Source organism: Cebus imitator, unplaced genomic scaffold (genome assembly GCF_001604975.1).
Source record: "Cebus imitator isolate Cc_AM_T3 unplaced genomic scaffold, Cebus_imitator-1.0 Scaffold188, whole genome shotgun sequence".
Classification (NCBI taxonomy): domain Eukaryota; kingdom Metazoa; phylum Chordata; class Mammalia; order Primates; family Cebidae; genus Cebus; species Cebus imitator.
Window position 1 is genome coordinate 3,284,653 of NW_016107503.1, and position 14,505 is coordinate 3,299,157.

Genomic DNA, 14,505 nt, shown 5'->3' on the forward strand with positions numbered 1-14,505 from the left:
TTTTAATTTGACTTGATTTGAGATGGATTTTTTTTCTATCAGCCATCATATAAATTGCTTAATTTTTTCTTTCAAGCTATCTGACTTTACAACCTTGAATTCTTAAAGAGAGAAAAATGTTCCTTAGGTATTTCAAATTGCCCCAAATTTAGTAAAAATATATATTCTCTATGTAACACTTGAAAATTCAGAGCCATTCTTCACGCTACATAAATCAGCTTTACTGACTTGTATTTTGAAGTGGCTTTTCAAAAGTCACATTTTAGTTGTTAGAAAAACATCAAGGGCAAAGTGAAGATAATCTAATTTCTCATTATATTAATGACAATACGGAGGCCTATCCAGAACTGCTGGTATGATTCTTAATTGTGGTTGACCTCTCACCCTCATGTGTTGCATGGTCATGCACTGAGCTCACATGGGGAATAGGAGTATTCTGTTGTTCAGTAAGTACTGATAGAATTAGGGACTCTCTAGCTGGTTGCAGAGTCTCATAATGATGATAAGCAAATGTGGTTCTTACAGGGAAATGGCATGATGCTGAGACAAAATTGGCCTTTAGGAAGTCACAGACTGGAAGGATGACGTAGCATGGAGTTTTGGTTCCTGTTATTATGTTACTTCCCAGTCAAATTCTATCCACATGCTAATGCATTATTTTTCAGAGGTGAAAAAAATCTGAGAATTGAATGAAAGAGTTGTAAAAATATCCAAGTCAGGTTAAAAGTATTTTATATAAAATATATGAACATTAAATATTATATGTTTATGTCGAAACATAAAAACATAGTTTAAAAAACTTAATTTGCATGGTGCCACTCTTCAATAATAATCATTTTAAATTAATCTGATGTAACACCTTTTAAATTTGTATTAGCCCCATGCAGAAGAGCTGTTTGTGCCTTATTTCACCATAAAGTCACAATACTGAACGGACAAATGTTTATAAAATAAACACAGCCAGCTCTACAAACGCCTGTATGAAGATCTAAGAAGAAGCTTAAGGGTTCATGTCACACTTTACTTTTTCAAGGAAAACAGTAGTTCCCTTGAAATTTAAATTCAGTAACAAGAATTCTTGGCAAAATTGCAGGCGCGCTTTAAAAGATTTAGCTGTGTGTGCACAAAGCCAAGCAAGACATGTGTGAGCACATTACTGTACTATAAAGATAGGCAAAGTAGCAGAATATGGCAATCTCACTGCTGGATATAAAATAGCTGATTCACATCAAACTGAATTTCATATTCTCTTATGCTTCTGGAAAGCAACATTCATTTAAAAATTCTCTTGCACTATAGTTTTTTTTTTAATTAGTTATCTTACATTTGCTGTATGCATAATCAGTGAGCAGACTAAATAATTTTGTCAACAAATAATTTTGGCAATTCCATCAACAATAAACATGGCAATATTCCTTACTGAATTTAGCACATGTAAGTGTATATACATATATGTGGATATATATACACACATTCTTCATACACACTTCCTTTTCCCATTTTGAGATAAATGAATAAAATTATCATTGTTTTAAATATTGTTAGATAAGTCGTTACCCTTAGCAGTAAATTTGATATAGTTTGTTGTTAAATTTAATTTGAGGGAGAAAGAGAAGGGTACTGGAGAGAAAGCAGTAAAAAAAGCTAAAGCAAGCAGAAGAATGTTTAATTGTTCAACTTGTTCATTCACTCACTCAAACCACATTAATAAATGGGCCGGATATAGATGTAGCCACTGGGGATTCAAACACAAAAAGGATACACTAGTTCCCTGTTTTCACAACACCTAGTGAGAGGTTCAGAGTATTAAACAAGATTCCAGTAGCTGGTAATACGTGTTGTCCAAGGGAGCACAGGAGAAAAATGCAAACAAAAGTCAGAAAAAGCTTCCAAAAGGTACTGTCTTAAAGCAGACTTTAAAGTTAAGTGCAATTTAGCTGTGAAAGTAGGTGTGGGGTGAGGATGGAGGGAAGAAATGAGAGAACTGGGGAGCTTTCGCTCTCTCTAGACAGAGAGAACAGTATGTGTGCAGCTGTAGAGATCAAAGAGAGCACGGAGCTTTCTAGTAACTGGAAGAATGTCAGCATTGCTAGAAACGGTTTTCAAAATGTGATTCCTGTGCCAAAGGCATTAGCAACACCTGGGAACACACCAGAAATGTACATTTTTCAGACCTCATACTAGATCCACGAAATCAGAAGCTCTGTGGGTAGGACCCACCTTCTGTGTTGACAAGCCTTCTGGTGATTCGGCTGCATGCTCTGGTTAGAGAACCAGTGCCATCCTCAAATAGCACAAGATCAGCAGCAAGGAATGGTGGGGATGATGATCTTAGGACAAGAAACACAAGACGTGAGGCTACTGAGGACCATGCGATGCCATCCTTACCTTGCTACTGAGGCTCAAATTTCCTAGCTTTATATTTTTCTTCCAGAGGCAAGGCAGTCACAGTGACCTTCCCATAACTGACTTCCCTGAAACCATTGCTAACACATCTAATTACTTCCTCACCTTCATATCACCCATACTAAAAATAAAACTTTCCAAATATCTTCTTTCAGTGACACTTCTATAGCTCTCATAACTTCCAAATTCCCTAAAGTCTATTTTAGCCTTAAAAATTCACCTCTGAAGGTACTAGAACCTTGGGAATTATCAATTTAAATTCTAATACATGCTAGCTCTCTGCCAACATGTAAGCCTGCATGTGTCTCCCTGACAGTTCATATTTGGTCACCGGAACCTTCTGAGAAAACTGGAGCTAAGCCATCCCAAGTCAAACCTTCAACGATAATGTAGACAGTAACTCACCTTGAAAAGAGTGAATCTAGATAGCATAGGGGTAATGATGATATGTTAGCAAAGCAAAGTTAGACACCAAAACTAATATGTCATGCAAAGGTGCTTGTCTCAGCCTCCGTTACATAGTTGTACATTCTAACTGGTGACAGAAAAAATGCTACATACAGTTAGGCATCATAGGACTTGGTTTCTTGGCCCATGAGGGTTCTCCTCTTCAGACTCGTAAGTGAAGTAAAGCAAACATGCTATGTTATCTTCCTTTGCTGTAAAAATGAGAAACTCTCCAGGTATTAGGACCTAAGGAAGGCAATGTAATTAATTAATGCTTTGCTTTCCTCATGGGAAAACTGGAAATGTATTCATTTGTATGTAGAGTGATTCATTCAAAAATATTTGTGAGAACCCACTCCATACATTCTCGGGCTATAGTATAAATAGACAAAAATCCTTGCTGTCATGTGAAAAAGACAGTAAATCAACCATAAGCAAAACATTTTAAATGCAGAGGTGTGGCGTGTTGCCTAGATTTCCCCTTCAGGACCCAACTGCTGGGAGTTCTGCCCGCTGAATGCTCATAGTGGAAGGCTCAGAGCTGGAGACATTGCCCCTGGCCAAAAGAAGTTGCGTGCCACAGGGTCATGCCCTCTTCCTGGGGACAGTCAGAATCCAAGACTCCCCAATGCGATGTACAAAGACACATTCCCATTGTGTGGATTCAAGTCAACCCTGGAGAAGACAATCCCAGCTCCAGCACTCCTTGGTGTCAATCAACGGGGACATCCTTCCATGGGCTTCCAGCACTCCCACATGTTCATGCTGAGGTCACTCCCCAATAAACATGCTGCAAACAAAGCTCCATTGCAGAATCTGTGCCCCAGTAAACCCCATCTAAGAAAGATAGTAAGAGGTGTTCTGGTGCAGAGTAAAGTGGAGAAGGAAGGCAGGGAGTATCTGCCTCCTAAGGGGAGAAAAGCACTCGGTGCAGTATCTGACACATGTAACACATGATCATTCAACGTTAACTGTTGCCATAATCCTAATTGTTACTGCAAACTAGGCAGCTGGCAAAACCTTTAGGGAGGAGGGCCTTACTTTGGCCTTGAAGAAAAGGAAAAACTTATACAAGCAGAAAGAAGAAAGAAAACATTTGTGTTAGCAACAGATTCAGGCAATTCAATTTGGCAGATATTTCACAGGTAAATAGACAGCAAAGGAGAGCTAGCAAACAGGAACTCTGTGTAAAAGTTCAAGCTTTGTATTTACTTAAACTTAGATTGAAACTTTGACTTGATCAAATCCCAAATATCAGACTTTGAATAAATCAGTTAACCACTCTGTGCCTCAGTTTTCACATCTGGAAAATGGATATAAGGATACCACCTACTTTTTAATGTTCATTTAATCATTATACAATGATTTAATGCATGTGAAGAACTTAACAGAGTATCCAACTATCATGTGGTTAGAGCTCAGTAAAATGATTATTAATATTTATATTATTGTCATTAGATTTCAATCTTAAATTCCATTCTAACAGCTTGAAAATAGTATTAAAAACAATATTCTTTACCTTCTTGTATATAAACACCCCATAGTAGCAATCAAATCATTTTCTTATTCTTCTCCTGATATTTTATTGTTTAACTCATGAATTTACCGTTAAGACTAGTTGGCTAGTTTTGGTGTCAGTTTTTGTTTAATTTATATAGGTGACATAAAAGGAGGAGTGGAATTCCCCAGGGTTTCTTGACCTCTCAGGGCTTAAGCATTGGACAATTTGACTTGGCCAAAGAAACTCTACATTTTGACTTCTGAAGTACCAAATCTTAGTGAGCACAGTAAGCAAGTTATGGGGCCTCCATCAGGCCCATTCCAGCAACATCGCCTTGTAGACCCAAAACCACTGTCTCTACTGTTTCTAAAGTAATCAAATTATATAGAAGTTGGCCTACTTTATTTTTAAATACGGAAAACATCAAATGTCTCAGTGCCACCAGACAACAGAGGACAGTGGCTAGAAACCTGAACTCTGGGACTAGACTACCTGTAAGTAGTCTGTCCTTCCTAACTCTGTGACCCTGGGCAAGCTTATTAGCCTCTTTGTGCCTCAGTTTCTCCATCTATGATACTACCATTTTGTGTGATTATTTTGAAGACTAGATAAGTTAGCATATGGTTTAGATCTATGGGGAACACATAAAAGCTCTCAAAAGTGTTTTTTAAACGGTAATTACTACCCTTCTTCTGAGGGAAATTCTACCGAGTTCAGTATGATTTTTTGGACCACCCTGTGCTGTGAATCAACTGCTACTCATCTACATAAAGAAAAAGGAAATAATAAAAAAGAAGAATGTAATTCTGACGAAAGACTTTCTGAAGGGCAGCCTCTGTGGAATCCTCCTCTGTTTTCAAGTGGAAATGAGAAGACTTTTGTACCAAAGCCACCTACTCCACTGTAAATTTCTCAAACTTAAATTAATAGCCATCTCATGAATTTCCTTGCACAGAAGTAAGCAACTTACTGGAAAACAAGCTTAGCTATATATTCAAAATGATATTTTGGGCCCAGAATAGGTATTAGGTACGTTATTACTTCTTGAATATAAACAGAATATCTTGCTTGAGGAAGGATTTTACTGTCCAAATAGTTGAATAGACACAGTTTTGAGAATATTCGAACTTGAATGAAATCACATTTTTTACTGATCGTAATGACTGAAAAGAAGCCTACTCTATCCTTTTCTAAGTTATTTCAAGTTATCTGACAGGCAAACAGAGCACCAAGTAGGGACACACCAAAAAGACTTGGGGCTTTCTAATTACCTTTGGCACAGGGGCCGATTTTTCCGTCATGTTTTGTGCTGCATCTCAGAAGGCCTTTGCATTCTTGTAAATCTTTGACAACTACTTATTGTTTAACAGAATAGTCCCAAACATATATATAACCAATATAAATCATTAATATCCATCCATAGAGATGAGAGAAATACAAGAATAGTCCAAATTTCAGGTTTTAGACCAAAAAAAGGCTGAATGTTTTCAGCAGTAAGTAGCATGACTTTCCCCATATATATAATTACATATCTAAATTGCTCTCGATTTTTATAAGGATGCTGTCTTAAAATAAGTTTTTGTCTAATTTATGTAGGTGAAATAAAAGGAGCAGTGGGATTCCCCAAGATATCTTGACCTCCCAGGGCTAAACAGAGGAATATTGCTTTTTATCTGCATTTCTCTTCTTCCTAAGAACATCTAAGGCAGTTTAAAATGTATGCACAAAATGTTTATAGATTAGAACTAAAATAGGAAATTAGATCCATATACACAAGAGGGAACAAAGTCTCATTCTGATAATCATTACTAGAGATGGTATATACCAGCTCTGCCTCTGAAATTTCCAGTAGCAGCCAGAGAATAGAAAAGTTAGCATATACTCATGAAGCACAAGTGCTCTAAGAAAGATTTATAAGGGGTATTGAGGATAATGACCTCAAGCAGCTTTTTCAACAAATATGAAAGTTTTTTGTTTGTTTTTACTTGACATTTTCTGACTAAAACCTTTGATAGAGCCAAGGTAAAGTTTCACTGATTGAAGATGAATTTTCCGTGATGGGAGAAAGGAAGATTATTTAATTCATTCCATGCACACAGACTTTAAAAGAAAAACTATACGTAAAAAGCAAATGAATGGAGTTATCGTTTAAATTTATTTTCTAAAAATGTTGTCTGTTAGGAACTTAAAACTAGAATACGCTAATAGGACCCTTTGAATGCAGACATCACATAAACCATGTGCTGGGTTAAGCAAAGAGGAATGAAGAAATGTCCCAGATGAGGCTTCAAAAAAGATTGAAACAAGGATCTGGAAAATTCTGAAAAAGAAGGACAGCTTTTATTCCTGATCCGCACAGCCACTCATCTCTGCTTCGTGCTCTGAAGACTCGTTTTACCTGTGTCTATGTTCATTTAGGAAAATACGTCTATGGCATAAAAATCACATTTCCCTTACTGTCAACCATGCGTGAAAACTGCCAAACTGATTGTGAATCATAATCCCAAATTCCTGAACGAGGGATGTGGTTCGCCCAGTTTGGGTCAGGCATCTGTCAGTAATTCAATGCATATGACTGGGTGCCAGAGACAGGGCAATCTCCCAAATCCCTGCCCCGCGGGTGGAGGGAGTTTTTAGACACAGGGCTGAACAGCTACTGAGAGGATGTTTACTAACAATTTTGAGGTCAGCCTTTAATGAGCGCTTAGAATGTGAATTTTCTACTTTCATATCAATAGATGATAGAAATGGTACAAAAATACAGTGAAGCAATGGAGAAATCCTTCCATTATAAATGTGGAGAAGTCCAACCAGTATTTTTGCCAAGGTAAAAATAAAACCTCTCCAAGTTTACAATAAAATGGGCTGCAGGCAAAGCGAAGCAGATTTGAATCTGCCCCCACCGTTAGAAAGCTCTAGATGGAGAGTCCAGAGTCCCATACCACAGGATACTGTGAAAAAAGATTATTCTGGCTTGGAAATTTTTCAAAGCAGGTATTGTTCTCAGCTGTCAAAAAGAAAGCTGAGGAGTAATGCTCCCGTAGAAAAAGTTATATTGAACTGCATAGCTCTGCACCATGCTTTCCAGGATAAGGTGTAGAAAAAATATGCTTGTACAAAATGGAAATATCTTGTCTCGTTGTGTGGAGTTTTGATCAATTGCCTTTTGTCTGCCAAAGAAAATGATTTTCATTTTGATAAAGTTGGTGATGCTCAATTCTGTCTGGCAGCAGTAGCATAGCGGAATTATTTGTATCCTGAAATCAATTCTAGTTGTTGAAAATTACACCCATATCATCAGCATGTAGGAAGACGCTTATCCTTCTATCTGCCATGATGGCAAATATCCAGTTTGTCTAAAATCAGTGCCATATTATGAAGACATTAGTTAAAAATTAATACATAAAACACAATTCTGTTTTTATGTTACATGGCAAGGTGAATGGGTAAACCGGGAAATGTTCCCTTTCAGTTCAATTTTAGAAAGGTATTTACTCTCACATTTGCAGATCCTAACATTAAACCTCATTTTTTAATTAAAAATTTTTGAAAATTTTGTGTCAAAATTGTGTGAAAAAAATCAATTTTGTATAGACAAACAATCTTATTTTCTTCAAAATAATAGTAGTAAACAGTAAGGCAATACTGTTTGGAAAACCCTTTTGCTGCTAATATAAATCATGTAACTCGGAGACCTCACACACATGGCTTACGGAGAAGCAGGGCATAAATAATTGAAGGGACTCCAAGAAAATTGATGGAGCCATAGTTTTGTGCTGCTATGGGGTGGGCCTTTTTAAAATAGAGTAGTCTCCCATTGAATTTCTCCAGAATTAATCCTGGTGATTGGTTAGAGGTTGTTTGAGGTAAATAGTTGAGCGTTCTTCAGAACAGCCTTCAATCAGTGATCCAAAACCTTTCCTTAGAACAAATTCACTTTCAGGAGATGGTCAAATGAGTTTTAGTATAAAACAATAGCAGGTCCTTAAGGATATACGCTTGGGTCCAAAAAGCTAAGAAAAATTGGCACCTGGCCTTGATGGTTATCCATGCTTCCATAAATAGTTCTATTGAAGCCAAATAAAAGACAACTGTAGCCTCCAGTTTGTGTTACCATAAACTGTGAAAATTCACTAAAAGCCTTCCACAGCAATTTAGCTCCAGTATTTTGGTGATAATTAGTTTATAATTAGCTAGGTTTCAATTAAGCTAATTATCTCACATTCTAACATGCTGTCTTGCTAAACTTGCCAGAAATACTGTCTGCCCATTTTTTTGGTGTTGCTGTTGCATCCATGCAAGTTTTATTGATACATGCGACCCATTAGACTCAGGGCAGACAGGACTTATCCCCAAAAAGCTATCAGGCTATTAAAGAAAAATAAATTACATTATCTACTGGCACATTTGTTAGTCATTCTATAGTAAAAGGTTGTTTTAGAAAGGTGAGCACATTTCCACTCCGTTTCACCTTATGCTTCCAATCCTGTCCATCCAGTTACCAGGCAAACAGACTGGGGAGGCTGGATTTATCATCAAAATAAAAAGACAATGGTGAAGTTAGATAGAAAACATTCAGCTCAAGCAACATAATAAACAATGAGAAGTAACTAAACCTAGTTTTGATATATAAAGTCCTGCAGCGCCCTGCCCCATATTAGCATTTACATCCAGTCAAATTATTTCCTCTTGGTTCATTATATGAAATAGGACTCTCCATTTCAAGTGACGGATTGTACTGGCTTAATGAAAAGTGAGACTTTATTACCTCAGGCAACTGAAAAGTCAAAGGGGTAGTGTGAGGGTCAGGCCAAATCCAGGCTCTCCAATTATGTCTTTAATAATGCCTCAGTCTCAGTTTTGTTTTCTTCTCTGTTGGGTTTGTCTTCAGTATTCTTACATTTTGCAAGAGTTTATGCCACTGGTCGAAATGGCAATATTGAGTAAACTAACATCTGTATATACCCTGTTCTGGAGTCTGAATATATATATATATACATTTTTTGAGATTGAGTTTTCACTTGTTACCCAGGCTGGAGTGCAATGGTGCGATTTCGGCTCACCGCAACCTCCGCCTCCTGGGTTCAGGCAATTCTCCTGCCTCAGCCTCCTGAGTAGCTGGGATTACAGGCACGTGCCACCATGCGCAGCTAATTTTCTGTATTTTTAGTAGAGACGGGGTTTCACCATGTTCACTGGGATGGTCTCGATCTCTTGACCTCGTGATCCACCCGCTTCGGCCTCCCAAAGTGCTTGGATTATAGGGGTGAGCCAGTGTGCCCAGCCTATTTTTTTTTAATTATACTTTAGATTCTGGGGTACATGTGCAGATCATGCATGATTGTTGCATAGGTACATTCATGGCAAAGTGGTTTGCTGCCTCCATCCCCCCATCACCTATACCTGACATTTCTCCCCAGGTTACCCCTCCCCCACCCTCCTTCCCATTATCCATCCCGTAGCCCCTCAACAGACCCCAGTGTGTGACGCTCCCCTCTTTGTGTCCAGGTGTTCTCATTGTTCAACACCACCTATGAGTGAGAACATGCAGTGTTTGATTTTCTGTTCTTGTGTCAGTTTGCTAAGGATGATGGTTTCCAGGTAGTAACTTGAGAAAAATTCAAGCGTGCTGACTGGACTCAGATTAAATTACGTTGATCTATTTCTTGTCTATCTCTCCAACTTCCTCTTCTGCATTTTGGTATGTGTCCCAGGCATCTCAAAGTATATATAAACTCCAAAGATGTTGTGCTAATTGTATCTTTGTACTGTTTGTGATGCTTCTTCTAGCTACGGTGTCAGAATATCTACTCACCATGTTGGTGACTTGCAGATTTCTTCTAGTCATTCCAGATTTAGTTTAAGAATCCCCTTCTTTGTATCCTTCCTTTGATATTTCCTATGGAGATTACCACTTTCCCCCTCCTGTCCTGTGACCTTCACACACTCCTCCATTCTAGCACCAGTGTTTCTGTATTACAACTAAGGTTTCTATCTCTCTCTCTCTCTCACTAAAGAGAAACTATGAGGAAATCACACTTTAGTTTTCTTCATCTTGCCAAGCTCTATATCACAGCGCTTAACAAATGATATTTTTGTTTTTATTGAATGAATAATGAGCTGGTGAATGCGAATTTCCTTAAGAAATTATTTAGAATTTTTTCTAAATAATTCTGTGTTTTAAAAATCAAGATTATTTTCTTTAAATATTTTTCTATGAAAAATAGACTTTAAATAAATCTAATTTATACAGTTTACACAAGTTATGAAATTTGTGGTCTCTAATGGTTATCCATGTCATTACAAAGCTCTTTATCTCAAACCACAGTAACCGTTATATTAAGAAGCTATAATCTCAAGGTATATGATATGCTCACCAATGTGCAAATACCCACAATTAATATTGTGGCACATGGGCAATAGTATTTAAAATTGAACATTATTGGTTCCAGATCAGTGATCCAGGGAAGCTGTGAACTTTGTAAGGAAATCCTTTTCTACATTGGATGTTAAAAAATTTGTAAAGGATGAAAGATGTAAGCATGAAGATATAAATATTCTTTGAGAAAAAAGTTCTCAAAGACCTATTTCAACTGCCTGTAGCAATATGAAATATAGACAATTACAAATTAAATCTTTGACATTTAGAATGTTGACAGTAGTTTCAGGTGTTTAAATGTCTCAGTCATTTTCCTTGTTCTTTGAAATTTGTCACATGAAGCCTACCTGTGGTAAGGCATCTTGACCATTCATTAATGAACACAAGAATCTCTTTTTAAAAAAAGGATAGAAAGTGTTTCCTTACGCTGCACTATTTGCCTCTGCTTCTGCCTCTCCATCAAATTGTACCCAACTCACATTTTCCAATTATCCCTATGTCATTTGGCATTTTTATCTGACAAGTAAATTGAGGTCATCAGGAAGAGTAAATCTCAAAATCTTTGGTGTTTCAATGTAACCACAGTTTGATGTACCGAATTGTACTGCTGTGGAGAAGTGGCGGCAGAGGAGTAGAAGGCACTGCTGTGAAATCAGTTTCAGGAAAAAAAATAAAAGCAAAAAAAAAAAGCACTATCCCTGCGAAAGATATCTGTTTCAACAGAAATCATCCATGAGGTTTGTTTCCGTCCTGCTGAGAAATCAATAATCAGCTTACTTGAATGGAAAAGAGAATCTCTTGCTATTCTCTTTTATTTCTAATCTTAGAGATAGTTCTCCTTTGGGTAGTTAGCATTAAATATGGAATGAATGTAAAAGAAAGATGTCATTATAATACTCTGTTGACTATATTTACTTTTTTTCAAAGCCTAGGCAGGGATATGTAGGGGAAAAAAAGACCCACATTATTTTCTATAAATTTATCTCTGGATAAATTATTATTTCTCATAGATACTTTTCATTTGGGTAGATAGCATCAAATACTGAATGATTTAAAAGAAAGATATCAGTATAATACTATGTTGACTATATTTACTTTTTTTCAAAGTCTGAACAGGGATATTTAGGAAAAAGAAATTGACCCACATTATTTTCTATTCATTTACCTCTGAACATGCCAATTTCCAAAATACAAATATGTAAGGGAATGTAATGTAAAACTACCACATGTTTAAGCATTAATATTAACACACAAATCAAGTAAGAAAGCTGTCCGTTAGCAAAGGGCATCTTATCCTTATATTTAGAATGTGTATTTTATTTCTTCTTCATGAACAATACACATTTATTAATACCTATACTGTGTATGGCTTGTGCTAATCCCTTGTTATATAGAAAGTTGATACATCTCATTCTGCCCTCAAGAGGTTTGTAGTAGAGATGAGTCAAAAAACTCAAACTCTCAGGAAATGAATCATTTTGGTAATACAAGTTTTTGGCCAGGGTTTAATCTTAAGTGTTATTTTTATAACTTCTAAAGTAGTTTGGAGGCAAATATTTTTTAATCCTACATCCTCAAACTCTATTTCTAAAATACACTGGACTTATCTCAGTATTTTCTAGTTAATATTGAATGATCATATCAATCGTATTGAGTTATAAAATATAGTGAGTCCTTTGACACTCCTTTAATTTTGCATGGCTATTTGATCATAAACTCCTGGCTCCTGACTAGTGTACACTTTGGAATCTTGTTTCAGAGTTTCAGTTTTTCTACCTCTTCCATCAGTCTGATTAGCAGTGTGCAGCTCTACTCAATTCCCTCTGTAGATGCCCCCCACACACATAGCTTCTAATCTGTTGCCTACCACACTGTTTTATGAACATGGAAATCAACAAATATGTATGAAGTAAAAGTGTGAGGGAACAAAGCTGTTTTATAGTATGTGGACATCCGTTAGATGTCTTTCCAAAGGACCTTTTGTTTGTTTTTGTCTTGCTTTCTATTGTTCAACTGCATCACCTAATTGAGCCACTGTCCAGCTGATTTCAAATACATGTGATTATATGGGTGCCTGAACTAAGAAAACACAGCGGGAGTTAGAGAGAAGGAGAAAGAATCTAAGAAATGCTTTAAACGTATAAGGGACAGGACTGATCAGCTTGGAAGGTGAAGGAGAAAATTGGATGAGGGAATGAGTCCAAGGTTTCTTGCCTGAACACCTCTGAGAATTGGGGTACATGAGAAAGGGATGATTTTACCCTCTAGGCAATGGGAAATGTTCTTAATATTTTAAAATGTTGTTGTGAAGAATAATTATTTGTCTGTATAATGTGGATGGATTGTGAAGAGATACTGTGAACAGGCAACCTAATAGCGAATGATGAAACTAGTCTACTGCTGTGGGGCAGAACCCTAACAGTAGGCTGTGTCGCTGGTAATAAAGGCAAGATGAAAAACTTGACTCTGGACTTGTAGGAAAATACAAAATCAAGGATAACCCTACGCTTTCAAGTCCACATGGCCAAAATGATAACAATATCATCTACAAAGTCACAAGTTTATATTTGTTTAGGAGAAGGGTTTCCTCAGCTTTCATCTGTATCTCATACTCTTACATCTACTGAGAATGTGGCGTTGAAAATGTGCAGATTAATTCATCTCTATTATGTGTTGCTAAATTATCATAAGGTTAAGCCAATTCTGATTTCTGTACATGACCTGAGAGGAGAATTTTCCTATATTGGTTGTCAATAAACTTTACCATGAATTTACTATGCATCATCAATCCATGGCTGTCTTGAGGTTTATGCTATGCTAAAAAATCATTTTGGCGAAATGATGAAGACAATTTATTTCACTGAGCAGCATTTTCGTATGATGCTTTATTTAAAAATCATGTTAACTACTGTCTTCAATAACTTTAAAAAGATGTTCAGAATGGAAAAGAGTTAACTTTAAAAATCTGTTCCACAGAAAATGACACAGAATGCAAATAACAGATTTTACTTTGAAATGTAAATATAAACTAGAATAATCTTGATTACAGGGAGCCAAAATCATATGCTGCCATAGAAGAAAATACTTTGGTTAAAAATAGCCAAATTGCCTTTCCCTCGCACTTTCCCAAAGATATGAAATATCTTTTTTAAGTATTTAGATTCCAAGTAAAGCATTTCACTTTTTTTCTTTGAGATGGAAATAAATCACACTTAATAATGTCATCACAACTTATGCCAAGCACTGTTGCTCAGTTACAATTTTGCAATTCTTTTTGGATAATTGCTTCCTCTTAAGGAAGTATACTTCTTTCCAAACCATAGAATGAAATATATCATAATTTAATATATGTATCTTTGTCCAAGAATACAGCCTCGACATTAAACAAAGGATCATTTCCTATCAGCCAGTCACAAATAAATTCTATTTTGCTCTATGGATTTCAATGTGGTTCTTTTTAGGGAGAAGTTTGCTTTCAATAGAAGCTACTTATGTGAGTAAATTATACATTTTTCTCCTACAAAACTAATGAGAAATAAGCTCCTCCTCAGGACTGAAAAAAATGAATGGATAATGCCATAGACAAGTTTTCATAACACAGAAATTTATAGCTACACTGTATTTTTGTAGAATCCATTTGGTAGATAATTTCATGGTTTGCTTATTTGTTTCTTTATCTAAGTGTCTATTTAAATAAATCAAATTAATGAGAACTCTAGCCAAGGAAATCATCCTGTTCCTCCTCTTACTTCTGCCAACACATTGTAGTTTC

At 36.4% G+C, this 14,505-nt stretch overlaps 1 protein-coding gene across 4 annotated transcripts in view; it reads left to right on the forward strand.

The window, feature by feature from the left end:
• Positions 1 to 14,505, forward strand: part of EPHA6 (EPH receptor A6) — a 980,105-nt gene that overhangs the window by 681,785 nt on the left and 283,815 nt on the right. Inside the window, exon 3 of one of the 4 annotated variants that reach the window (XM_037744877.1) lies at positions 9,065 to 9,127. The exons of the other annotated variants lie outside the window; for them this stretch is intronic. The gene's annotated coding sequence lies outside the window, so the exon portion shown is untranslated. The remainder of the gene's footprint in view (positions 1 to 9,064; positions 9,128 to 14,505) is intronic. 4 annotated transcript variants of the gene reach the window in all.